Raw genomic sequence first — 27,838 nt, forward strand, 5'->3', positions numbered from 1 at the left:
TGTGTGAGGTCCTTCTGTTTATATGTTGCTTTTATTGGTTAATGAATAAAGAAACTGACCTGGCCTAATAGGGTAAAACACAGCTAGGTGGGGAAAACTAAACTGAATGCTGGGAGAAAGGAGACGGAGTCAGTGAAAAGCCATGTAGCCCCACTGGAGCCAGATGGAAATTTACCTGATAAGCCACAGTCACATGACGATACATAGATTACTAGAAATGTGTCAAATTAAAATGCAAGAGTTAGTCAATAAGAAGCTAGAGCTAATGGGCCAAGCAGTGATTTATTAATACAGATTCTATGTGGTTATTTTGGGGTTGAGCAGCCGGGAACAAACAAGCGACCTCCTACAATAGTTATGGCTTATGGTATTGAACTCTAGAACATTTGCAGCCCATTTGTAGTTTACAGTGGAACACAAATTACTTTCTGAAGACACCTCATCCTTATTCCTAACCTGATTACCCTGGCACGACTCCAGGTACCTGGTAGAGTGATTTCTATCCAGTTAGCTTTTTGCGTGTTTTAATATTCAGTAGAAAATGTTAGTCCTTCCTCTAGTCCTAGTGATTATTAAAACATAAACCATTATATTCAATTAACAATAATGAACCTTAGTAGTCTAGATTTTTCTGGGGGGTGATTTTCAAATTCAGAGTTGACAGTATTTTCTCAACATTCAGTTGAAAGTAACACTGAGGCGAGCTGCCTGCAGGGTTACAGTCATCCATTTCCCTGGTACACTGAAATCTACCTCTATGTGAAGAAGCCACATGGAGACTTACCTAGACCCACATTCAAACACCTGAGCTCCCCTAAGAAATAGACCGTAGGCCTGTATTTATAACCCAGTACCTGCACCTGCTTCAGGTGGTATTTTACTCAGGGAAGTAGGATTTAGGCATAGCTTTCAGTCTGGTTTTTAAAAGGTTTACTTAATTTTTATTTTATGTGTTTGGATGATTTGCCAGTCTGTCTGTGCAACACATGTGTGCACCACCTGTGGAGACCAGAAAAGGGCGTTGGATCCTCTGGAACTGGTGTTATAGCTGGTCTTGAGATATCATGAGTGGCGTTCTTTGGCCTCCAGACTTGGACACACACATATATACACTTCCCCCAACCCTGCCATACAAAACATAAGTGCATTTCTAAAATATACAGAATGGTTTGCAAATTTGACTTTCAGCCTTATACAAGGGCTAGGCTCATCTCTGTGTCATCTCAGTTTTCGTACATGCGCTGTTGTGCAGAACACCAGCATCTGCTATTCTCAGTGTTTCCTTTGGAGTTATACTTTATCAAGAGGGGTGTCTGCCTTCTGAAGTAATGTAATGTAAGTAACAGGTTAGCCACTGCTTATCATCAGTCTTCAGTTGTCCCGTCTGCAACACCTGCTTGTAGTCAGTGGGCTGTGATGCTGTGTTGTGTATGCATGTATGCATGTATGCATGTGTGCAAGGCACACCACCACGTTTATGACTTACCAGGATAAGTCATTGTGCCTATCATAGCCAATATCTCTTAAATCTCAGCCTTATATATTTGTTTGTTTGCTTATTTATTTGTTTGTTTGAGACCGGATTTTTCTGTGTAACAGCCTTAGCTGTCCTGGAACTGGCTCTGTAGATCAGGATGACCTTGAACTCACAGAGATCCACCTGCCTCTGCCTCCAGAGTGCTGAGATTAAAGGCGTGCGCCACCACTGCCCAGTCTAAATCTCAGTTTTATTGTGATAGTCAAAGTTACATTTTAAGTTTTAATTACTATGCCTAAGAGATCTATGAAGCAAAAATGCCTTTGATCTGCAAGCCCCTTGCCCAAGGACAGATTGTTTCTGAAATGCAGGGTGCTGTTTATGGGAGATAACAAGCCACTTGTTTTTCATCCCCCACCCCCAAACAAATTTGCTTGACCCATATGCACCAGATATACTTGATCACATGTGGGCAGGAGGTTCACAGGCTGAAAGTACTTCAGGATGTATGGTTGCTCCTGATTGGACCTGATGGGAAATACAATGAATTATGGGTTTTCCTTCTAAAGTCCTTGTCATACTTGATTCCTAGAATCCTCGGTATGGACCTGTCCGGAGTCCACTCACCTGACCAGTATTTAATCAAAACTTGCTTCAAATGTTGTTTTTGTTTTGTTTATTTTTTTAAGATTATTTATTTAGTTATTGTATACAATGTTCGGCCTGCATGTATCCTGCCTGCATGTATCCCTGCCCACCAGAATAGGGCACCACATCTCATTACAGATGGTTGTGAGCCACCATGTGGTTGCTGGGAATTGAACTCAGGACCTCTGGGAGAGCAGTCAGTGCTCTTAACCTCTGAGCTATCTCTCTAACCCATGACTTGTGTATCTTTGTTTTTTTTTTGTTTGTTTGTTTGTTTGTTTTTTAAGACAGGATTTGTCAGTAGCTGTGGAGCTAGATTTGGAACTTGCTCTGTATACCAGCCTGGATTTGAACTCATAGAGATCTGCCTGTTTGATGAGATTAAGGGTGTGAGCTGCCACAACTACCCTCAAATCAGGTTTTAAACTGTGGTAGTGGTCTTATTCTTGCCAGTGGGATTAACATTATAAACCAATAAAGGACTATTTTTTTCTTGTAGTCAGTCCAAAGAGGGTAAGTGATATGTTCAGTGTAATCATTCAGAGACCTAATGTCCTTACAATGTTGCTGCCATCCCCCTAGCTTTGCATGCTTTTTTTTTTTTTTTAATTCTGGTTTACATTGAAAAATCAAACCACAACTCTGAATAGGTTTATGCTGGGTGATCCTTACATTTTTGCTAGCTACTAGTAGTCAGAGAGCCTGAGATGGATAGAGAGAGGTAGAGAATGTGTGTTTCATGGATGGAAGGAGGGAAATAGATAGTCAAAGCATTGGAAGAGGAAAATAGATTGTCAATAGCATCGGGAGAAGAAAATAGATATTCAGTCAATAGCATTGGAATAGGAAAATGGATCGTCCATAGCATCAGGAGAGGAAAATAGATGGTCAGTAGCATGCTTTGCTTTCTTTGTTTTTCATTTGCTGATGACAACTCAGTGCTTTGTGAAAGGAAAACCTTTCTCTTTATCCTCATAGGTTCAGTTATTGAGGGCAGGAACATTAGCCTGAAGATTAGCAAGAAGAGATGCATATTTAAATCTCTGTCTGTAAAAGAGCTCAGAAAGAACTCTGACTCAAAGAGATCATTAGCATTTGGGTCTTAGTGCCCTAAAGGAAAGGGAGAGAACAAAGGGAAAACAAAGGACTTCTCAGAGCTGGGGGCTGAGAGTGCTGATGTGGGAAGGCTGTGCTGGCCTTTGGAGGACGGAAGCAGTATGAAGGTTTTGTCCTGATGTCTGTCTTGGTGTGGTACCAATTCTCATTGTCTCTGCTAACAGGAGCCAAACTTTCTGTTGCTCTCTAGAAGGGATTCATAACAACTGGATTACTGGGGATTATTTTGAAAGGTTCCACTTTGGGATAGATAAAAGATTCCAGGAGCTCAAATATATTCAGTCAAATACAACTTTTTTGTCATATATATGCAGAACTCACAGAGCAATGACTGCTGAACTTGTCTAAAGGTGAGATGATCCTTCAGAGTTCCTTCTTCATGAAAGAGTCTGCCAGATATTCTGCAGGACACAGAAGAAAGTAACTGGGAACTGCCAATACAGGTGGAACTGTCTTGGAAATTTCCTGCTTCATAGCAAAATCTGCCAGATACTATGGGCCTGTAGGCTGAAGATGGATACCCCAATGGTACAGAAGAACTTGGGGTAACTGTACAGGCAGCGAGATGTCTCTGTCAATTCTAGAGTTTTGGAAGTTGTTTATAATGTACTTCCTGTTTTCTTAGGTAATATTATATCCTTCTGGAGTCTTTGATGGAGTTGAAGAATTTATAGTTATAGTTTTCCTTAGTTGTGATAAAAGATAATAAATATTGTAACTGCAATTTTTGCTTGATAACTGTTTTGTTATATGTAATTTTACTATGTTAAAGCCTTCATTTTTGTTTAAACAGAAAAGGGGAAATGGTGTAGGAGGTCCTTCTGTTTATGTGTTGCTTTCTTTGGCTAATGAATAAAGAAACTGCCTTGGCCTTTTGATAGGGCAGAACTTAGGTAGGTGGGGAAAATAGAACTGAATGCTGGGAGGAAGAAGGGCAGAGTGAAAGAAGCCAAGGATCCTCTGTCTGAGACGGATGTACGCCGGTTAGAATCTTACTGGTAAACCACTGCCACATGGCAATACACAGGTTAATGGAGATGGGTTAAACTAATATGTAAGAGTTAGTCAATAAGAAGTTAGAGCTAATGGCCAAACAGTGTTTTAATTAATACAGCTTCTGTGTGATTATTTCAAGTGTAAGCTAGCCAGGTGGCCAGGACAAACAAGCGGGCCCTCTCCCTTACAACAATTTTTTTATATATAGTGTTCTGCCTATGTGTGTGTTTGTGCACCAGAAGAGGGCACTAGGTTACATTGTGAATGGTTGTGAGCCACCTTGTGGATGCTGAGAATTGAACTCAGGACCTCTGGAAGAGCAGTGGTCCTTAACCTCTGAGCCATCTCTCCAGGATTAGATATAATTGTTACACCACAGCAACTTCTCTTGGAATTCTTCAGTCTGAATAACGGGGAGAATTTAACCCATATAATAAAGAACTCTAGAGATACCATAGGATTCCCCTAACCCACCAGGTGCATCCATTAAGTCACATGACTAAAAAGTCTAATGAAAACAAGGGGTTCCGGCTGGGTTTGATCTTGAGGTTTATGAACCTCTCTGGCTTGCTTTTCCTCCCATTGATCTTTCTGGCCCTTTCTGCTTCCGGTGCTAGTTTTATTATCAGCTGACTCTCTTCAGTAACAGAAGAATAAACAAAGATTACACTGCTTCCTGCATTCATATTCTACTACACTATCCAGAGGAAGAAAACAAATCTCATTTCCCTCAGACAAGAGACCCGAGTTTTGTGTTGATAGACCTCTGTGTTAGGTCCAAAGTAAACTCCAGTTCCCCAAATTCCAATAGGCCGTCCAGTGAGCTCAACCTGGGCTATAGGAAGATTTCTGGTGGTTATATAAAGCTAGCATTCCTTAGGAACTCGTCTAACCGGTTCCCATCTACCAAAAGGAGTCATTTCCCTTACCTCTGGTAGAAGTGACCTGTGCTACCTGTGATGCCCATTAGTGTTCCAAAGCTCGTGCTGGCCTCCAGGAACCTTCAGTATCACAAGTACCTGTTGCACATTTCAAGGTTCACGCAAGCATCCTAGCCTTCTCTCTTCCTCCCCGACTCTATGCTCCCTCCTGCCCCCCACTCATTCTCCTTATAATACTGCTGTTCTCGCTATCTTCTCTTTTTCCTCTGCTCTTCTCTCACTAAGTTTTCTCTACTCTGTGTCCCCTGCTATTCTTCCCTTTCTCGAAGACAGCCCTTGCCATGTTCAGTCTCTCTCTCTCTCTCTCTCTCTCTCTCTCTCTCTCTCTCTCTCTTTCTCTCTCTCTCTCTGCTTTAGATTTTTTTCCAGTTGCCTCTGGCTGTTCTCTCTTTTTATAATTTTCTTAATTTTTATTTTTATGTATTTAGGTGTTTTGCCCTGGTTGTGGGGTCCCCTGGAACTGTAATTACAGACAGTCATGAGCTTCCATGTGGGTGCTGGGAATTGAACCCAGGACGTCTGGAAGAGCAGTTCAGTGTTCTTAACCACTCCAGCCCCATAAAAGTCAGTGGTTTTTTTGTTTGTTTGTTTTTGTTTTTGTTTTTGTTTTTCGAGACACGGTTTCTCTGTCGTTTTGGAGCCTGTCCTGGAACTAGCTCTTGTAGGCCAGGCTCGAACTCACAGAGATCCACCTGCCTGAGTGCTGGGATTAAAGGCATGTGCCACCACCGCCTGGCTCTCTCTCTCTCATCTACAAAAACCTTCCCCTTCACCATACAGTGGAGTGGTCCTGTTTATACACCCTGAAACAAGAACTGTTGTTGGTCAGTTTGACTGAAACAGGCACACAGAAACTGCTTTAAAAAAAAAGTATGGATTTCTCACTTATGTGCACAAGGTAACTAAATTTAGGAAAGAGCCTAGTACCTTTGCCTTAATTTTGTGTTTTACATATTTTGGATCAACTGTTTACCTATCGGCAGGTCAGTTTGTTAACCACTTAAGGAGTATCTGCGTTACCTAGCTCACCCTTCTGTTAGAAATACTTCCAGAATCACAGAGAAAGAGACCACTGTGACAGACCCCAAGACCCACCGTGGCACAACTGGCGCCATGTTAGAACTCGGTACATAGGACCCAACACCCAAGGAACTATTCCATAGTTCCAGAAAACTCCCTAAATGTACTAATTATGCTTTTTGGCCTCTGTAGTCTCACTTCTCGCTAACTGTTCTTGCTAATCTAAGTATGTCAACAAGGATTTGGATTCTGTGCATAAAAAACAAAGAATTGTGAGGCTTGGGGCTTCATGATTTGGGCAAGTTCCCCATGCAGCTGCCGGACAGCAATAGAGACTTTCTATTTGGCTTTAAGGGTGTCCCTGTGGCCAGGTGTGGTAGTGCATGTCTTTAATCCCAGCACTTGGGAGACGGAGAGCAATAGGATCGTAAATGTGAGGCCAGCCAGGACAGAGAAACCCTGTCTCCAAAATAAAAAAAAAGAGTGTTCGCTACCTCTCCGATTTAAGTGTTTCAACAGGTAAAGCCTTCCTCCTGATCAGAAAGGTGCTCTGCTCATAGAAAAAACAAAAACAAACAAACAAACAAAAAACAGTGTGCACTCTCGGACAGGAAACTTACATGGTTTTTATTCTAACCCAAGTGGTAACTGGCTTTTTCCCACTGGCTTTTCATGGTTGGTTACCTTTAAAAGAATCAGGGAAAAGAAAATGAAGGAAAGCAGAAAGTGGGCAGCTACGAAAGACACTCCAGGTAGGGTAACTCAGCAGGGTCTTAGTGTAAGCAAAGGTTTAGGTGGGTAGGGCAGAATTCAAACATTTGCATAAATGTTTTGCTAGGTCAGGGAGATGAAAAGATTTGAATTTGAAAAGTTTTGTAGTGTTTGACAGAGACAGAAAAAGCCTAATGTTAACGTTTCTCACTCTCCTTAATGTTGAAGGCAGAGGTGCCAGTCATTATCGTTGACTTTTAGGGACAACACAGCCTCAGATACACCCTCTTGAGACCGGAAGGCACACCTTTAAGTGGGCCACGTCTTCTGCTGGAAGCCTATAAAAGGACAGTAGAGGGGAGGGACTGACTTTTCCCTGCTTTCCCTCGCTTTGTCTGACGTCTGTTCCTTCACGGGCATTGGAGACTGCTTCTTTGGGATTCCAGCATATACATAAGACCAGCCGAGACACCCAGCTTCGTGATATTAAGAAACTACTAGATTTTTGTACTTTCCATTCACAACTTGCCCTTGCTGGACAGCAGCCTGTAAGTCATTTCCAAGAAAAAATCCATGTGTGTGTGTGTGTGTGTGTGTGTGTGTGTATGTGTATATGTATATGTGTATTCATTCTATAAATTCTGTAACTCTAGGGAACCCTGACTAATATAGGGGTCATGATGAAATGAGGAACTGTATTAAATGATCACAGCATTAGGAAGGTTGAGAATCAATGATCACAGCATTAGGAAGGTTGAGAATCATTGAGTTAGATGCAAACAAGGACCAGTAAGACCATTCTGAGGACTGCATAATTATGTACACACCTTGTCCTACTTGCTATTTAAGAGTGCAAAGCTCATTTCAGTTCTACAAAGATGGGCTTGGGTTTGGGGAGGTCACTGGACTCCTTGATCTGTTCCTCTTCCAAATGTGGCCACACAACAAATCTCTCTCTCTCTCTCTCTCTCTCTCTCTCTCTCTCTCTCTCTCTCTCTCTCTCTCAAATCATTACTCATCCCTCTGATTTGCATTCTAGGGTGGTGGATCATCCTAGTGAAAGGTTTCTGTACCCGATAATAAGTCTCTCTGCCGATGCAATAAATTAGATCAGGCCAAATTAAAAGTCCAGTTTTAAAGATCAAAACGGTTCCCGGGTGTTCTGGGGGAGGGGGAGGAAAAACCGTGCAGTAGGTTGGGAGACCACACCTTAAATAGCCTGTAGGCATGGTCTTGAGCATGGGGGGGGGGAGCTGACCCTTGGCCTGCTTTCTCAGGGGCAGCAATCTGGAATGGAAGGAGTGATGGCAGGTGGAGCTTCCACCTAAACACCTACCTTTTTAGTGTTGTTGGATCCCAGGTTTTTACCTTAAAAACAGCAGGACCATCTGCAAGCTTGTTTTAGGAGAATAGCATTCATTCCACCCCAAAACTTCATGGGCTGAAGAAAAAAAGAATTGTGGGATGGAAGCTGGAAAACTGTGTCTGTCACAATCGATTAGAGAAGGGGGTGCAGCGTGAGCTCACATAGGGGAGAGAGAACTGTGCTGGAATCCATTAGAGAAGGGGGTGCAGCATGAGCTCACATAAGGAGAGAACTGTGCCGGTACCCAGAGTTGACGACACAGCGCGTGAGTGTAGTGGTTAGAGGAAACAGAACTCTTAGAAAGGTGTGGGAAGTGAGTCAAGACAGCCACAAGAGAGGTTTTCTAGTGAAGCAAGATGGGGGCGGGGGAGGGTAAAGGGCTTCATAGCCTGGAGCTTCTCACCAGCTGAGAATCAAGAATTCCATAACAGCAACAGCTTCTTCTGGTAAGGCTGGTCACATTAATGCAACATTTCTACCACCACCCTCTCTTATCTATCTATCTATCTGTCTGTCTGTCTGTCTGTCTGTCTGTCTGTCTGTCTGTCTATCTATCTATCTATCTATCTATCTATCTTTTTTGGTTTCTCAAGATAGGGTTGCTCTGTATCTCTGGCTGTCCTGGAACTCACTTTGTAGACCAGGCCTGCCTTGAACTCACAGAGATCCGCCTGCCCTTGCCTCCCCGAGTGCTGGGGTTGAAGACTTGAGCCACCAGTGCCCCACCGCACATTCCTTTTATAGTAAGACTTTCAGACTAGGAATCTTGAAGTAGGGAGGAGCCGGACTCAAGGTCTAAGGCTGTGTGACCTTCCAGTAAAGACTTTCTGGGAACTCACAAACAAGTTTAATCCTTTGTTTACAGTAAAACTATTTCAGTTTCCCCCTACAAACCAGGTGACCTGATCCACCTGATCACCTTATCAAGCTGTGATCCCATCAACACCTATCGGAAACACCCTATGAGCTCACTTGTCAGAAGAAGAAAAGGCTCCTTAGAAAGCTCTCCAGATGCAATTTTACCAAACTGGGACATATGGCTTCTGTAAAACACTCAATCGTGACTTTCCTGGCTCTTGCTCTTGTGTGTGCTACTAACAGAGGACTGTCCAGGCCAGTTTAGACCACAGAGAACTGGTGTAGATATTCATTGTGGGCCAAAATGGCGAGCACTACACTGTGACAAGGGTGTGAGGTGCGAGTGGAGGGAGTCAGCACGAGATGACGCATACGGGATGGCAAACAGTGACGAAGGGATGCCATCTGTCCTAAGTAGTCTTGGCAGGTTGCCGTTTTGTGTGCGCGTGTGATTCTGTATAAGTGTTGTCTTCAAGTCTGAGCATTGACCTTTGCCTTAACCAGCCTGCCTGTAGGACTTTGTGTAAGACTCTCTCTCTGTGTATGTCTGCCTGTGCTTGTCCATGTGTGCTTGTGTGTGCCTGAGTGCTTGATGTAGCTGTGTGTCTAGAGACCTGTGTGCTGGTAAGTAAATTGTCTTTTATTGTTATTTTATTATTATTTGTTTTTCTGAGACGAGTTAGTTTCTCTGGTAGCTTTGGAGCCTGTCCTGGAACTTGCAGTGTAGACCAGGCTGGCCTTGAACTCACAGAGATCCATCTCCCTAGTGCTGGGAGTTCTTTGGAGACTACGGAGAATAACAGGAATCTCTGCCTCCTGATCTGCTTGCAACTCCTTGAATTCTTTTCAACCTTGTAATTTCAAATAACACCATTCCTTTCCTGGCATTGGAGTGTGGCGCTCATAATACATACTATTGTAAGAAATAGATTGTTATAGTCCATTTTCAATAGGACTTTCCTTCCATAGCTGTGTCTGACTATGGAAGAACTCAATTAGAAAGTTCTGTAATTGAACCAGGATTGGAGGAGTGCAGTCTAAGCTTCAAATTTTTCATTGAATAAGGTTTTGTGTCCTGGGCCAATGAGATGGGGAGTTTGGAAGAAGAGCAAGTTCAGGATTGGAGAAGAGAACAGGAAATTCTCATGATTGGAGGATTTTAAAAACCACTGTCTTCTGCCAAATTCATAATCTAGTGGTCATTTTTTTTTGCCTTTTCTCTAAATCAACACCCCTTCTGCATAATCGTCTGTTAAAAAACGGCTTCTTTTCCACTAGTCTCTTGAGCTTATTATTATGTTATTTCTAATACTAGCTGTAATTTAAAAACGCGAAGAGAAGTCATGCCATGTAACCGTGCTCAGAGGGTGGTTTATTGGTAGAGGAGAGAGAAGCGGCAGAGAAGGGGGTTGTCCCTGGGGGACAAGAGAGGCATAAGAGGAAGAGAAAGAGAGAGGGAGAAGGATGGGGGAGGGGAGAGACAGTCAAAGCGACAGCAGGTAGGCAGGCCCACCTTTTTAAAGGAACGTAGTGAACACGCACAGGAGGTACTCTTAGTGACCGCAGCTGAGGATGGACCCAGTTGGGACCCCAAGGGCAGGCCAGCACAGATGCCTGAATACTAACATTAGTGCCATTTGCCCCACGTCCTCCTCTTTCTCTTAACACTCCCCTCCCCTCTCACCCCATGATTGAATGTGTGCTAAACTTTCTTCCAAAGAAACTTCAAATATTGGTCCAGACTGAATTTTTTTCGGGGACAACTTGAAAAATCACACCTTCACCTGCCTGTATCCCCAGAGCCCCCTTGCTACTGCCACTAGAAGCCAAGAAGGAATTTTAAGGATGCAGTAATCAAAATTATTTGAATATTTCTTGGGAAAGTTAATCTGGGAAGGTAATCAGCATGTTGGCTACAGGAATGACGAATACTTGCCAAAAGTTTGGAGCTGGAAAAGAAACCTAACATAGGAAGACAGGTTTGTAAGATCTGGTGTTTGATAGGTGTGGAAATTAAATATGTGGTGAAAAGTGTCTGTACCCTGATAAACCTCTCTACCGACGCAATGATTCAAGTCAGACCCAGTCAAACCAAATTAGTAAAAGCCCAGGTTTAATGGATACCAATGCTTCCAGCCCCAGAGTAAGGAGTCAAAAAGGAAGGCCGGAAAACTGCGTTTCTTCGCTGAAGTACAATTTAAATACCCTGTGGGAGTGGTCTTGAGCATATGGGGGGGGGGGGAAGGGCTCATTGTTTGGCGGGCTTTCTCGGAGGTGGAGTCAGGACTGAGGCTACTCCCAGGGGAGCGGCCTTGGAATGGAATTTCTACCCTTGTAAGGCAAGAATGTCATTGATTAGGCCACTAATGTCATTGATCACCCAGAGCTTTCAGTGTAGGAAAATTGCAGTTCTGATCCCGTCGTACCGGCCCTGACTGGCTCCATCTTGAATACGGATGCAGCAGCAGAATGACACCACGTTTTATTTGAACATATAGATAGACACTGTTGGGAGGCTGACTGATATTTTAACTTATTTTTATTATTTATTATGTTTTTTTGAGACAGGGTTTGTTATTATTTAAGAAAGGACAGAAGAAAGATGCCAACAAGCGACAGAGTTTGCATGGAAGAGTTTTTATTGGGAAAGGGATGGAAAAGGGGACAGAGGAAGGGAGAGACGACCTCTGGAGACAAGTGAGGTAGAAGGGGGAAAGAGGCAGAGAGGAGAGGGAGGCAGAGACTCGGGTGTGGGGTGCGGGAGCAGGCGCAAAGGCCTGTTCAGAGGAGCTGCACATAAAGAGAGGGGAGGAGGGGGCATAGCGCATGCGCAAGACTCCATAGTGACTTAGCAGTTGTAGGACCCTGGGCTGGCTAGGATATCGCCTGAGTGCATCCTGCCAGGTGATAGGATGCAGGCCAGCCTAATGGGTGAATGCTAACAGGGTTTCTCTGTGTAGCCCTGGCTGCCATCTTTAGACAGAGTGAACTCAAAGAGTTTTTGTTTGTTTGTTTTTATTTTTTAGTATTTTTATTTCATGCGCATTGGTGTTTTGTCTGCATATATGCCTGTGTGCAAGTGTTGGATTCCATGGACTTGGAGTTAAAGACAGTTTTGAGCTGCCATGTGAATGCTGGGAATTGAACCCTGGGTCTCTAAGAAGAGCAACAAGTGCTCTTAACTGCTGAGCCACCTCTCCAGCCCCTGAACTCAGTCTTTAGATCAGGCTGACCTCCAACTCAGGCATCCCTTGCCTGTCTCCCAAATACTGGGATTAAAGGTGTGCCTTACCACTGCCCCGCTGTGGTAGAAGGATAGTTTATGCATACAAATAAAAAGGCATCTCCATAGCTGGGTGGTGGGAGGGCACCTTTAAGCCCAACACTCAGGAGGCAGGGGCAGGAGGACTCTTAAGTTTGAGGCCAGCCTGGTCTACAGAATGAGTTCCAGGACAGTCAGGGCTACACAGAGAAACTCTGACTTGAGAAAAACAACTAAACAAAAAACAAAACAAAACAAAACAAAACAAAAAAACCAACCAAACCCTAAAAAGGCAGGCCCTATAAATTGGATTAGGAACGTGTGGGCAGATGAGCAATTAAAAGTCAATAAAAAAAATAGCAGTCCCGAGAACTTATAGAACACACCAGGTCAATAGGCAGCAACAGTCTCACCTGGATCATAAAAGGAGGGACGCGGTGCTGGTTCTTACTTTGGTTGTCAACTTGACTACGAGTGGAGTTAACTAAAATGCAGAAATGGAGGGCACACCCCTGAGGGACTTTTGCTTAACCTGAAGTCGGAAGATCCACTTCTAATCTTTGTCTTTGAGATTGGAAGACTCACCTTCCATCCTGACCATTTGAAGTGGGAAACCCCACCTCTAACCTGAGGGCTGCTGAGAAAGCCTGTATTAAGAACAGGGAAGGAAAAAGCTTTTGCTCACTGCCTGCTCGCCCTCCCCTTCCAGCAATCCCAATCCTTCACTGCATTACAGCCTGCTTCGTCGGAATTCCAGGGCATTCTACAGCCCAGCTGAGCCACCTAACCATTCTATAAAATCCCTTTCTTTGTGCATAGAGAGATTCGTTCTATAATTTCTGTTACTCTAGGGAACCTTGGTGAATGAATACAGGTACCTAACACTGAGACCGGGACTGCATTGCCCACCTGTCAGCTGACATCTTGGTGTGCCAGACAGGCAGCTCCTAGCTGTTCATAACTATTCTCACCTGCTGCATACAGCCTACATGAAGTGCCCTCCATCTGTCTTTCTGATGGGTCTTGCTCCTTGCTTCCTTCTTTGCCTCTGTGGACCAGGCTGAGTAGCCCCAGCTCTGTGGGCCTCCTGCTGGGTTTTAGACACCTTTCCTTACCACCTGTAGTGACTCACTTTGCATAGAGACCAGCTTTCTGCTCTTGTCTCCTTTGAAATCTGTTGAGGCCTCTTGAAACCTTTTGTAGCCATTCTCTATGTGTGAAATATATTGTCTTAGTAATTGAGACCGGAATAAAAGAAGTTGTAAATGCCAACAGACCGCTATCTGTGGTAATATAGGCTACTTGGTAGAAAGTAACTAATGAAAGCGTCACAGTATTCGAATTTATTTTATATGTATTAACGTTTTGCTTCAGTGCCTGGTGCCTACTTAGGCCAGAAGAGGGAGACAGATTCTCCGGAACTGGAGTTAGGAGCCGCGTGAGCAGCCATGCGGGTGCTGAGACCCCCAACCTGGGCCCTCTGGAAGAGCAGCAACAAGGATTTTTGACGTTTCTGACAAGCGCGGGGCAGTTTCTTTATAGATCTGACTTGCAAAGTGTTCTTATAACTACATTGGCTATTTTTCTTTCCTCCAATTATAGGCTACTATTTAGACGACAGGAATGTAAGAGATATCCAAACAAAAGAGTTATGCTAAAAAAAAAATCTGGTAACATCATGGGAAACCAATTCCTCTTCCTCTCAGGTGCCCATGGTTCCAGGCCTAAGGTGGCCCAAGGGCACCACGGCCTACCTCAGCCCGGTCCCCGGGTGGCCTCTCCAGCTGCCAGGGCACCGCCGGCCCGTGGCCTTCGAAGGTCCGCGACGCGACGCACATGCCCGCGCTCGCCTCCCGCGTTGGCGGGAAGACGGGGAGCGCGGACGCGTGAGGCCGACTCGGAGCCTACCCATGAGGCAGCGCGCCGCGGCTCGCGACGCCCCCTCCCCCATCGCGGTGCTCGGCAGCCCGCTCCGCGATGGGAGCCGCGGCGGTTGCGGCGCACGGCCCGCGCTCCTCCCTCGCCTCCTCCTCTTTCTCCTCCTCCTCAGGGCTCCAGTCAGGCCGAGCCGCTTCGCTCACGGTAAGCGCCCCCCGCCCCGCGCGGCCGCCCGCCCGCCCGCGAAGGCCCTCCCGCGCGGCCGCGCCGCCGCACTCCGGGGGCGCAGGGTGGGGGTCTCGGGCCGCGGCGCGTCGGCAGGAGCGCCCGGGCCGGGCACGGGCCGGCTGCGCGTGTGACTGGCCCGCCATCTTGCCGGGCCTGGCGCGGGAGGGATCCCGGCGCGACGAGGCGAGGTGGACGGCAGAGCGGCGGCCCCACTGTCCAGGCCGCCGGGCCTCCGCCTCGGCTCGCCGCCACACCGCAGCGCAGGCCCGCCCGAGCGTCGCGCTCTCCCCGGCCGGGCTTCGTTCTCAGGAGGCGACTCCCCCTTGGTCCTTTGTACCCTGTCCGCTGGTGTGTGGCGGAGACCCGACCTCCTCACAACACAACCCACTGTACTCTTCAAGCAAGAGCCGAACCCCAATGGCGTCCGCTGTAACAGCCACAGAGGCCCTGCCTTTGCTAGACGACCGTTCCTTTGCAGGCTCACAGCTTTCTTTCTTGTCAAAGGGATGTCCCCACTCTGTCATACGAGTCCCGTTATTGTCTACACGAGAAGGGCCTTGAGCAGAAGCGAGTCGAGTCGGACAGATTTTCCAGCGAGCTTTGCAGGTTTCCCTTTAATAAACCACAAGCCAGTGATAGCCTTTTGAGATTTTAGGTTGCTCAAGAGATGGTGTTTTCACGACTCACCTGCCGTTGGAAAAGCATTAGGAAGCGTTCTAAAGAGAAAAATGGACGGCAACCTGCTGCCAGCATGGAGGCCTTTGGCTTGGCGAAGATCTGTTTTTCTATTCAGTCTGCCATAGTTAGATACTCGGCTTTATTGTTTCCAAATTTGGACCGAATCGTCTAAATAATTGGATGTCTTTTAGTGCCCTTAAGCATAACCACACGAGGGAAGTAGAGAGTACAAAAGCCCCTCTTGGGCATTTGTAAGGTCTCCTGCTCTGGGAGGTGACTGAACCAACTCTGGCTGTTTGGATGTAAATAATATGACGGCGAAGGCTTTGGTTTGAGGACCTAATGCTTTTGATTGTCCAACATCTGCACTAACGCTGTTGTAATTTTTTTTTAATTTTTGTATTTGTATCTGTCATTGATGTCACTTAATGTATTCCTTTGGGCCCCTTGCCAAAGGGTTGTTTGGAAGGTCAGCCTCAGAGATGGCTTCAGTGAGAACCCTGGGCTCCCAGGACCAATTACAGAGCTTGGCGTTTTCTGACTCCTCATTCAGCACTCACTTCACCATTGTGTGCCCCATTTTCATTACAGTGAGATGGGTGAGAGAAGGAAGGAAGCATAGGCCTCTATATTAAAGGAATATCCGTCAATTTACCATACTCTTACATTTTAATTTTTGAGCTCATGTTATCTTTGAATGTTATTAGTGGTCACGTTTTTTGATCATATTGGAAACTTGAGTATAGCGCGTTCAGATGTCTGCCTAGTGTGAGATTTTGTAAACATCTTGCCACATTTGCTTTGTCTCAGCCTGCTGAACATGTGTTGGTTGCAGATGTGACAGTTTGCCCCTAAGTACTGGATATGTACATTGATAAATAAAAGATAGATGCTATTTTCCTCTATACTATAGCACATTACCATGGTCACACCAAAGAAGAATAAGACTATTTGTATTACATATTTTTTTCTATTATTTTATAAATCATGCAGATATATAATTCATATCATAAAGTGTGAGACGACTTAGTAATCATAACTTTAGTCTATTAGTTCAAATGTTGACTTTTGAAACCTCCTTTTGCAGTTTGCTTGGTTTTAGTGCTCAGTATGAATTTACCTGCATCTGTCTGGGATTTAGAGGGAGACATTCTCTAGGAATGAGTAGAATTAGGAAGAAGAAGAACAGTTTTGGAGAGTAGAATGTGCCCAGTTTAAGAAACTTGGAATTGGCCAGGTGTGATGCTTTGGGAGGCAGAGGCAAGTGGATCTTCCTTTGTGATTAGGCCAACAGGGTGACCTAGTGAGACCTTGCCTCAAACAAAAACCCTTGGAATTGTTTCTACCCTGTAAGAGGTAAAGAGAGAATAGTTGGAAAACATTTTGCCTTGGAAAGTTTGGAGTTTTGTAGCAATAGTGAACCACAGTGAGTTAGATCTAAAGTAGCTTGCTATGGGGGAGAACTATAAATCTTAGTATCTCACTTCTCTCTAGTTATGCATACTATGCACTCCTTCAGCTGAGTGTTTTTCTTCTCAACATTACCTTTTTTAGTAGAGAAGAGTAAACTGGATGATGGTGGAGCACACCTTTAATCCCAACAGAGTTGGAGGGATCTCTTGAGTTCAAGGCCATCCGGGTTTACAGAGGGAGTTCCAGGACAGGCACCAAAGCTACAAAGAGAAAGACTGTCTCGAAAGACTAAAAGTAGAAAAGAGTAATACAATAAATATTTAGCATACCTGTTGTATTTATTCAATAGAAAATTTATAACTACACATTGTTTGTTTTTTTGAGATGGGGGTTTCTCTGCAGCAGCCGTGGCTGTCTTGGAACTTGCCCTGTAGACCAGAGATCCACCTGCCACTGCCACCTAAGTGCTGGGATTAAAGCTGTGTACTACCACTGCCTGGCATAGTCTCTCTTTCTTAAAACAAAACAAATATTACTTATTCATTGATTGTTAAGTTTGAGAAAGTTTGTCTTCGGTACCTCTTAGGAAGCCTCCAAGATTTCCTTTATACAGTACACTTACTTACGTATCACAGTCACAGTCTGTGTTGCTGCTCTCTTTTCATTCATCTTCTGGTTTATCTCATTGTGAATTGTCAATTTTTTCCCATTATATAGGCAAAGAGTAGTAAATCAGAAATTTTAACCACATTCAGTGCAAACTAACAACAGATGAGGATCAGGACATACTATCACAAAATAATGTCACTTTGGTGTAAAGAGTATTTTGAGTTAAAAGGCAATTAAGAATGAAAAGATGCATGAAGAATTCTGCTCTCTTTGGCTAAGGGCAGGACTTAAATTTTTCTCCTATATTTGCAAGAGTTTAATTTGCATAAACATACCTTGCTAAAATAGCTTTTTTCTTTATTAGTCTCTTTCCAGTCTTTTTGTTTTTAGTTTTTTTATTTTGTTTGGCAGAGTTTTATGTAGCTCAGGCTGGCCTGGTACTGGTAGTATGTCCCAAGATGACCTTGCTTCCTGAGTTCTGAAATTTGAGACATGTGATATCTTACCAGCTTCTCAGTGATTTATTCTTGCTCAGATCCTAAACTTATCTGTTCAGATGATAAATAAACCTCCAAATCTAGCCATTTCTGTGAGTTTCAATCTTCTGTGAATTCTTGAGCATGAAGTTTATGTACCCTTTCCTAATTTTTCTTTAATTCACAGGCCTTTAGGTGCTGAGTCTGTGAATGAGTAGAAGAAAAGTTTGTGTTCTCAGACACTGACTACAAGGATGATCATCTTGTCCGTCTTCTATACCTACTGAGAAGAGAAGCAATGTAATATTTTGTGAAAACCGATAAGAAAACTGAAAAAAGTGAAAGATTTTGCATTAGTCAGATTTAGTTCACTCCTGTGTCTTTTTTCTAATACTTTTTGTTCATTTTTTTTTTTTTTTTTTTTTTGAGACAGGGATTCTCTGTATAACAGCCCTCCCTGTCTTGGAACTAGTTCTGTAGACCAGGCTGGCCTCGAACTTGCAGTGTTCCACCTGCCTCTGCCTCACGTGCTGGGACTAAAGCATGTGACACCACCACCTGGCTTGTCCTTTTTCTAGGCAATTGAATTATTCCTCAATTTTTATTTTCTTTGCTTTTAGCATAGTTAAGATTGAACAGTGGTAACTTAAAATGGTGTAAGTAGCAAAAAGATTTCAAGATGTAGGAAAAATACAAATCAGTAAGGTCCCACAATGTACTTTAATATGTAAAATGATACTTCTGTAGAACGATGTAAGATAGAGTGAGTTTGAGTCTATTTAAGAGCAGCAAAGCCTGGTGAGATGGCTCAGTGGGTAAAAGTATTTGCTGCCAGACCTGTTGATGTTAGTTTGATTCCCTGGACCAACATGTTGAAAGGAGAGATATGACCTTGTATGTTGTCTTCTGACCTCCGTGTATGTTGTGATGCATGTACATACACAAACAAATGCAATAAATTTTATTTTAAATCAGTCAGCAAATTTCCCCTTGTTTGAAAATCTCTAGGAAACAACAAAAGTCATGAATTGAAATACTTGAAGAAGGAAAAAAATTTAAAGTGTTCTGTGGACACTTAGTAGTGTGGGGATGATTAGTAGTTAATTGTACAGAGTTCTACCTCTTTAATGCATGACTTACACCTGTCTGTCTGACCTTCTATGTTAGCTTTTTTTTCTAATTTGTTACATCTGTTAACAAATTTAAGCAGTATTAGAAAGTTGTTTTTGAGAGATCTGTTTCAAAATATTTTTCTTGTTAACAGTACTTCCTTCCCTTCATTTACCTCTGAAGATAAATGGACTTTACCTTCAAAAGTCTTCCGTAGTGAAAGATGATAAACTGAAATCTTAGAATCAAGATGTTTTATTTAGGCTTTTTGATTAATGAGACTAAGTCAAAATATTTTTTAAAAGTCATTTTTAGTTTAACTTATAATGATGAACACATGATTTTGGATATACACGTAAACACTCACGCTATGTTTTTACACCAATAATAGTAAAGAGTGTTGCTCTTACCACTTGGATGTCTTTATTTATTTGAGAATTAACTAAATTTATGTATTCTAATGTTTTACAACATTATTGTTTCAATTCCTTGGATTTTTGACCACTATAGTAAATTTAGCCCCCAACCCCCTCACAAAGTCTGTGACTTGTGTTTACATGGAACAAGGAGTGCAAGGGAATACTACAAAATCAAGAAAGGAAAAGTTTATTTTGGCGTGTAATTTCAGAGTGTTGAGTCTTTCATGGCTGAGGGAGTGTAACAGAGCACACAACATCTCACTTCATGGCAGGCCAGGAAATTGAGACCGTGCTTCGTTCAAGTTCGCTTTCTCTGTTTTGCCTTTTATCCCCAGCACCTGGAATGTTGCCACTCACATCTTGGATAGGTCTTCCCTACTCTGCTAGTCCTGTCAGACACCAAACACACTTGGAGATTTTGAATCCACTCAAACTGACAGTGAAGATTAACTGTCATGCTCTCCATCTGTTTTGTGAGGCTGGGTTTTCTTCATTTCATCTGAACAGTCCTAGTGGTCTAGTAGTATGAGTCACTTTTGAAAGTCTGGTCCCTTGGAGTGTGAGGTCTGTTCTTCTACTCACTGCACACTGGAAACTTTAGCAGAAAGACAGCCCAGCTGTGCCTGGGTTGGTGTAAAGTTATCCGTGTTTGATACCGGTTGAGATTCTGTATTAAATGACTGAAATCCACACAGTGTGATCTGTATGTCAAGAGACAAAGTATAAAGTGAATCTTGGAAAGTAAATCTGTTTACTTTTGATATAAAGACTCTAAGCACTTGAAAATGACTGAGTGAATACAGATTTTGAAGGACAGCTGTAAGACTGACAAATAGATGCTGGGCGGTGATGGTGTACTCCTTTAATCCCAGCAGTCAGGCAGGTGGATCTCTGAGTTTGAGAATAGCCAGGCCTACACAGAGAAACTCTGTCTCAAAAAATAAACAAGCAAACTAAATAAGTTGACTAGATAGGCATAAAAGAGACTTTCAGAATTCCATATACTATATTTTGGTCATATTCTTTCCCTCCTCCAACTTCTCCCAGATTCTTCACCACGACCCCACCCAACCACCTTCATGTTCTTTCTCTTAGGGAAAAAACAAAACAAAAAATTTTTAAAAAACCACATGGAGTCTGATTTTTGTTGGTTAACTGCTGATTATGGAATCTGCCCAGGGATGTTGTTGATATACTCAGTGTCACTCTTTTGATGAAAACTGATTTTCTCTCTCCTAGCAGCTATCAATTGCAAATGATTTCCTGGTTCAGGCAGGACTCAGTCTTTATTTCTTCTTCTCCAAGCTGGGATTTTGTTGGGCTTGAGTTCGTGCAGATCTTGTGCAAATTGTTTCTGGAAAATGCTGTTCCAGAAACTGTTTTACAGTCTTCCTGCCTCATTTCCTTTTCTACATAGGTCCACGAGCCTTGAGGGGAGAGTTGTGATAAAGATAGATACCCATTGAGGGCTGACTGTTTCAAAACAAAAGTCTCTTCCTACACAATTTCTGTTATGGGTTTGTTAATTATCGTCTACTACAAGAAGAAGCTTCTCTGATGAGGGTTGAGTGATGCACTGATCTATGCATATAGCAATATATGCTCTTAGGAATTGTTTCATTATTTAACATATTTCAACGTTTTATGTAACATATACCAGTACTTTTTTAAAGAATGACTGAGTGATAATAGATTGTATGGAATGCCACAGTTTTAAAAATCCAGCAGTTGAACATTGGAGTTGTTACCACTTATTTGATTATTGTGAATGAATAATACATAGTAGACTTCAAACCTCAATTATGAGGGAAGGATTGAGAAAAACAGAATTCAGGTTTTTAAATATCCAGATGGCAAATGGGAAGGTGGTAGCATATATCTTTAATCCCACCCAGCACTTTAGGCAGATGCAAGTGGATCTGAGTTCAAGGCCAGCATGGTCTACAGAGTAAGTTCCCTGACAGCCAGAACTACACAGAGAAACCCTGTCTCAAATAAATAAATAAAATCCAGATGACAGTTTTCAGTAGGGACTAAACCACAGGCAAGATGACAGAGCTAGAGGCTCATACTTGATAATTCTACAACTTAAGCTATGGAATTTATTCATTGTCTTTTGGGTATCAGTCTGAGGTCTCATGCTACAGAAAACTCATTTCTACATGATTTAAGGGGGAAAAGATATGGAGAATCTGTAAAGGGTTCAAAGGAGTAGCTGATTGAGAGTTGTGTGCACTATTTTCAAGAAATGGAGTTAAAATAGCTACAGATAAGACATGAACATTTAAAGGTGGTTTGGCTGTTAAGAGTTTTGGGGGGATCTTCAGGTAGATACTTTTAGCAGAGTAGTGTGCAGTAGAAAGGACTGTAGCTGGGCTGCCTTGCTCAGTTCAATTCTGACTGATGAGTATAAAGAACAAATGGCTTATAGCCTAGATCAAGTTTGCAAGATTTTTTTAATTGATGAGTTGATACAAAGGGATTTCCTGTTCTGGTGTGAAGAAGTTCCTTTATAAAGAAGTTTTGTTTTTTTTGTTTTTGTTTTTTTTCCAGGCAGGATTTCGCTGAATAGCCCTGGCTGTCCTGAAACTCTTATAGATTTACCTGGTCTTGAACTAACTCATAGAGATCCACCAACTTTTGCCTCCTGAGTGCTGGGATTAAAGGTGTGTGCCACCATGTGCTGGCCTGATTTATTCTTGATAAAAAAAGACAATTGGGTCTAATCTTAGAACACTGAAGTAGACATCTCCCAGACCAGACCACCTGTCAAACTAAGACATAGCCTGCTTATATTGTTAGAAAAAAGCCTGCTTATATGTTACATGTTTGTGCTCAGATTGTAATTTCATCAAATACAGTCTTGCATGTGCATGGATGCCAGTTCCACGAGGCACAGGCCTCTTGGTGCACCAATGATAGACTTTTTTTTTTTTTAATTGAATCACAGGAGTAGTATATCTCCCATCCCCAATGATAACTGCAGAATGAGCAAGAGCTTCAAAAGCTCACCGAGTTTTCTCTTTTCTGCAGTGGGAAATTCTAACTATAGAGCAGATTACGTAGTCGTGGCTGCAGCAAGTCTGGACATGAAAGAGATGTGGCTTCAGCAGCATTGAGACCTTGATTATTGCTGCTAGAGTAGTTTCTTTAGAGTGATTCAGGTTCAGAAAGGTTCCCAACCCTCAGAGGGGTCTTGCACTTAACGAAAAAGGGGGATGGGTGGCAGTGAAGAAGCATAAAGGAAGGATCTGATGGCTGTCATTCTAAGGGCTTAACAGCCAACAGTTTTACTCAAAACCCCTACTTCCAACTCCTAAGTAGAACTTGCAACAAGACCTAGGAAGCTAATACTCTGAACAGTATTTAATAAAGCTATTAACCCTAGCCATATGCCTGATGGAGAAATCTGTGTTCTATATCTGTATCTTTTGAGAGTTGTATTTTTAACTATCACAGCTTTGCTAAAATGAAATTTGTATTGCTTACTTAAGATTATGAATTATCTTTTTTCCTCTTCACCAGAAGTTTGCTTGTTTTGAATAGATTTAGGTATAGTGTTGGATTTTAACTCTACTTCTTCATTCATTCTGTTTTACCTAGAAGCTTCTAGAAAAAAACTGAAAGTAATAGCTTGATAACCAAAATGTTTAAGTCCTAAATATGGCACTTTAAAAGTGATCAAATGAAAGATCCTTCCTCATTTGTCAGTTTAGGCAAAAATTTATATTCCTGTACTAGATTAGAATTGGCATGGACCTTGAAAGTGGACATTGTCATTTTCATAATGGTTGAAATTTTCCATATTTTTCCATTTGGTGATGTGTGTTCTTTAGAATTCATCTTTTGAAACCTCTTAACTGCTATATTACAATGAAATCTGCCTCCTCCCTGTAATTTTTGTCTTTTATTTCTCATGAATATTGAAATAGTGCTGTTTCTGAAATCTCTGGCCTTTGAAATGAATGTGCTTGAATTTCGTATATTTGTGTGTTGGGAGGATGGGGGGAGTTCTATGTGCACTCATGTGTGTAGGCCAAAGGTTGATGTTGGGAATCTTCTAGATTGCTCATCTACCTTATTTTCTGAGGAAGAGTCTCCCAACCAAACCAAGAGCTCACTGATAAGCTAGTCTAGTACTCCATTGGTCAATTTATTCAGGAACTACTGGTGTGGGTTCTGGGGACTGGAATTCAGGTCTCGATTGCAAGACAAGTACCCTAACTGCCAAACAATCTCCCCAATCTTTGAATCTCTTCCCATCATCACATAGTTGTATTTCTTTAGAGAAAGTACTTACCTGCCTCTATAACTCACTTTTCACAATGATATGGTTTGAGCATTAGATGAAATAATTTTTTAATTAGGGCAACTATAATTGTATAATGATTATAATTATTTTATGACTATAAATTACAACGATAATTTGCAGTAAAATATAATGAATGGAAGTAATTGTGTTAAAACTTGACATTAAGAATGAATTTGTAGCTGGGTGGTGGTGGCACACACCTTTAGTCCAAGCACTCGCGATGCAGAGGCAGGCAGATCTCTGAGTTTTAGGCCAGCCTGGTCTACATAATAAGTTCCATTACAGCCAAGGTTACACTGAGAAACCTATCTCAAAAAAACAAAAACCAGCCAAACAAAAGAATGAAATTGTATAGTTTACTCAAAGATGATAATGATTGAGAGACAGGGCCTTCCTCTGTAGCTCAGGCTTGACCTGAATTTAAAATCCCTCTTCTTCAACCTCCCAAGTAATGATATATTACAATCAAGGCCAGGCGGTGGTGGCGCATGCCTTTAATCCTAGCACTTGACAGAGGCAAGTGGATTATAATTATAATTTTGTCAGGACTGAGTCCCAACTTTTCCTCTTTTCTGTTTTCTTATTGCTGTTAAGATTTCCAAATGTATACTTTTTAAAATGACATTTGGTGCTTTTGGTTTGTTTAAAAATTAAAACTGTGACATTCTTTTTATTTGTTGTTTGTGTGTGTGTGTGTACCATGTGTGCCTGCATGCCATGGCATGTATATACTTTGCAGAGTCAGTTCTTTCTCTACCTTTATGGCCTCTAGGGTTTTAACTCATGCTGCCAGTATTACATAGCAAGCACTCTGCTTTCTGAGGCGCCTTGATGGTACAAAACTGTGTTGAAGTGTACTGATTTCAGAGTTTATCTTACTATTCAAAGCCGAGAAGATAGGAGGATGTAGGAGATCAAACACAATGTGTTAAATATTCTAAGCAAGCACTCTACCCGCTTTACTCTCAACCACAGTAAATCAGTTTTCACAACTCAGTGTTTTAGTAATTTTTCATAGTTAAGAGATTTAGGTTTTTTTTTGATTGAATTCAGTACCCTCTGCATGTTAGGCCAGCATTCTACCCCTGAGCTATATCTCTAGTCCAGAAGTTCATAAATTGCCAAACATTAATAAGAAATTATGTGTATTTAGATTTTCCATTGACTTCTAGGTAAAAACACTTTTAAGGCATAGTTTAATCTTATTTATGTAAAAGCTGAAAAATTAATAAAATAGACATTATAATTATTTTTATCTACAAAAGGTTAGGTTGTATTTTGAAGTCTTAACCTTTTTTTTACCCTTCCTTTTCTTTCTTTTTTTTCTTCCTTTCCTTTCCCTCCCTCCCTCCCTCCCTCCCTCCCTCCCTCCTTTCCTTTCTTCCTTTTGTGCATGCGTGCCTGTACACACATGTTGTGGAAGTAGGAGGACAACTTGCATGGGTCAGTTCTTTGGCCATGTGGATTCCAAGGATCGAGTTGAAGATTTTAGGTTTGCTCCAAGCCCATTCTGCACCAAATCATTATGCCTCTGAAGGATCCTCACTAAATCAGTTACTTGGAATTCATTTTTCAACATGAGCATGAAGTCTGTGCCTGACTCTGTAGCTGAAGTAGAGTAATCTTTTTCTGGCTATTTCAGAAGCAACTTGAAGAGGCAAGAAAACTTTTGGAGTTGTAAAATTCAAGCTAATGCCTCTGCTGAATATTCTATTTCTCTTTCAGGTGACTTAGTCATCGAAATAAATGCCTTCACTCCTAAATTGTGAAGCATATATCATGGAATTCATTTAACCACTTAATAGAATTATATGAGTCTTATAGTTGTAGCATACTTTCTTTTGGGCTGCTAACCAGCCCCCAACTCATGACACGGAGACTTATTATTAGTTATGAATGCTTAGCCTTAGTTTAGGCTTGTTCCACTAGCTCTTGTAACTTAACCTGTTTCTATTTGTTTACCTTTCTTTCATTTTGTATGTCCTATTCTGTGTCTGACTGGGTAGTGGCTGCTTGACTGGGTCTGAGAATTTCTCTTTTCTTTCTCCCTCATTCTCTTCTTGTTCTCCCCCTTTTAGATTCCTCTTATTCTCTCTGCCTGCCAGCCCTGCCTAGCCCTCTACTGCCTAGCTATTGGCCATTCAAGCTTTATATTGGGCCAGTCAGGTGCCTTTGGCAGGCAAAACAACACATTTTTACATCATTAAACAAATGCAGCATAAACAAATGTAATATATTTTTGCCTAGTTAAAGTAATACTCCACAACAGATAATATAATTGTGATTCGTTGTTGTTATTATTTTTTCAAATACAGCATAAACCAATGTAATATATTTTTGCCTAGTTAAAGTAATATTCCACAACAGATAGTATAATTGTGATTTGTTGTTATTACTTTTTTGAGACAGTTTCTCTGTGAAACAGCCCAGATTGTCTTGGAACTCACTTTGTAGACCATGCTAGCCTTGAACTTACAGAGATACACTTTCCTCAGTCAAGTGCTGGAACCGTCCAACACTCCTTTAGTTGTTGGGAATGAGTGAAGAGACGTGTCTCTTGCTATCTTTCCGGCCAAAGAGCATGCTTAGCTGGTTGCTTCTCAGCTTCTCTGATTTAGCGGGTTTTCACCCCAACATCTGACTCTGAAGTCTTTATTGGTAAAAAAAAAATGATAGAGACTTAGTTTACCAGGGCTGAGAGACTAGAAGGCCTTCCAGGGCACAGCCTGAGTGGCTATGGGCTCACAGATGTTAAAATATCAGTAAGTTCTTGCACAGCCTCTTTAAGCCAACGAAAAGCATCATTTGGTGCCCAAAGTAGGGTACCAGATGTAACAAATCTTTCTTGTTGGACTTTGTTTAGACTGTTGGCCCCCACATAATGACACGGAGACTTAATTATGAAAGTTTGACCTTTAGCTTAGCTTCTTTCCAACTAGCTCTTATAACTTAAATTAACCTGCTTCTATCAATCTACATTATGCTCTGTGACTTTTTTTAACCTCTTTTCCATTCTGTATGTCCGACTTCCTCCATGTCTCGCTGGTGTCTCTTCTCTTCCTCCCAGCATTCCCATCTCTGGCTTCCAGGCTATGACTGCTCATCTCTTTATTAAACCAGTCAGAGCAACACATCTTCACACAGTGAACAAATATTCCACAACACTAAAATATATTTAAAATTATGTCTTGTTATTGAAGTATAGTTTTGAGTGTGAATAGGAACAGATTAGTGTCAGTTAGCATTTGGGAAGTAACATTTACTAAAACTGCATTATGAGGAAATTATTCCATATATTATGAAATTACGCATATATTTTGTTGTGAATTTGTTGGAGACAGTGTCTCACTGTGTAGTCCAGGCATCAAACGTTGCCTCTGTCACGATTATAGATATGTTTCACATGCTTGTCACAAAAACTTAGCTTTAATTTACTAATTTATCATATTTATTGAAATTGGAAGTACTTGATATAATTTTATTGCTGAAGTTTGGAATTATTCAGGAACGAACCAATTATTTTAAATAAATTATGTGCATAACAAACATCCAACTCTAACAGATTTTTATATAAAGGGTAAATTGTATATACTTTTATGTAATATGCCCTAATGGTAGATATCTTTATTTTCTAAAAAGGCAAATTGAGATAACTTGCTGCCTTTTGTGGTCACATGGTAAGTTTAAATATTTCAATTAGATCCAACAGTTTCTTCTTTCTTATGTATTTGTTTATGGAGTGTGAGTGCAGGTGCATGCTCTGTGTGTTTGGGCAAAGGTCAAAGAATGACATTGGGTCCCTGTTATATTATTATTACTCTCTGCCTTACTCCCTTTATATAGTACCATACTGGCCCTGAAGCTCACTATTTGGGCTAGACTGGATAGCAAGCTACTGGGATATACCTGCCTTTGTCCTCCAGCACTGAGGGTACAGGTACCAGGCACATGTTTCTATGCCTGGCTTATGTAGGTGTTGGGGATTCAGACTGGGGTCTTCCTGATTGCACAACAAATGTTCTTAGCTATTGTTCCATTTTCCCAATTTCTTTATCAAGAATTTGTCTCCTCCTCCTCCTTCTCCTCCTTCTCCTCTTCTTCTTCATTCTTCTTCCTCCTCCTCCTCCTCTTTCTTCTTCTACTTCTTTTTTGGCAATGTTGGGGTGGCTTTGGATTCACTCTGTAGACCAGGTTTGTCAGGAACTCAGAGATCTGTTTGTCCTTGCCTCCCTATTGCTGGAATTAAAGGTATGCACCACTATTGCCTGGCTGAGAATTAATTTCTTTCTTTCTTTCTTTCTTTCTTTCTTTCTTTCTTCC

General features: G+C 41.9%; 1 protein-coding gene and 1 non-coding gene across 2 annotated transcripts in view; one reads left to right on the plus strand and one right to left on the minus strand.

Moving 5' to 3' along the window:
- Window positions 1-1,153: 1,153 nt before the first annotated feature.
- Window positions 1,154-1,257, minus strand: LOC148122223 (U6 spliceosomal RNA). The gene has a single exon (XR_015737775.1). It is a non-coding gene; the product is annotated as a U6 spliceosomal RNA (small nuclear RNA).
- A 13,071-nt stretch (window positions 1,258-14,328) lies between these two features.
- Znf280d (zinc finger protein 280D) overlaps window positions 14,329-27,838 on the plus strand; it is an 83,090-nt gene continuing 69,580 nt past the window's right edge. Inside the window, exon 1 of the mRNA XM_085689339.2 lies at window positions 14,329-14,477. The gene's annotated coding sequence lies outside the window, so the exon portion shown is untranslated. The remainder of the gene's footprint in view (window positions 14,478-27,838) is intronic.

This window comes from Myodes glareolus, chromosome 4 (assembly GCF_982192425.1).
Source record: "Myodes glareolus chromosome 4, mMyoGla1.1, whole genome shotgun sequence".
Taxonomy (NCBI): Eukaryota; Metazoa; Chordata; class Mammalia; order Rodentia; family Cricetidae; genus Myodes; species Myodes glareolus.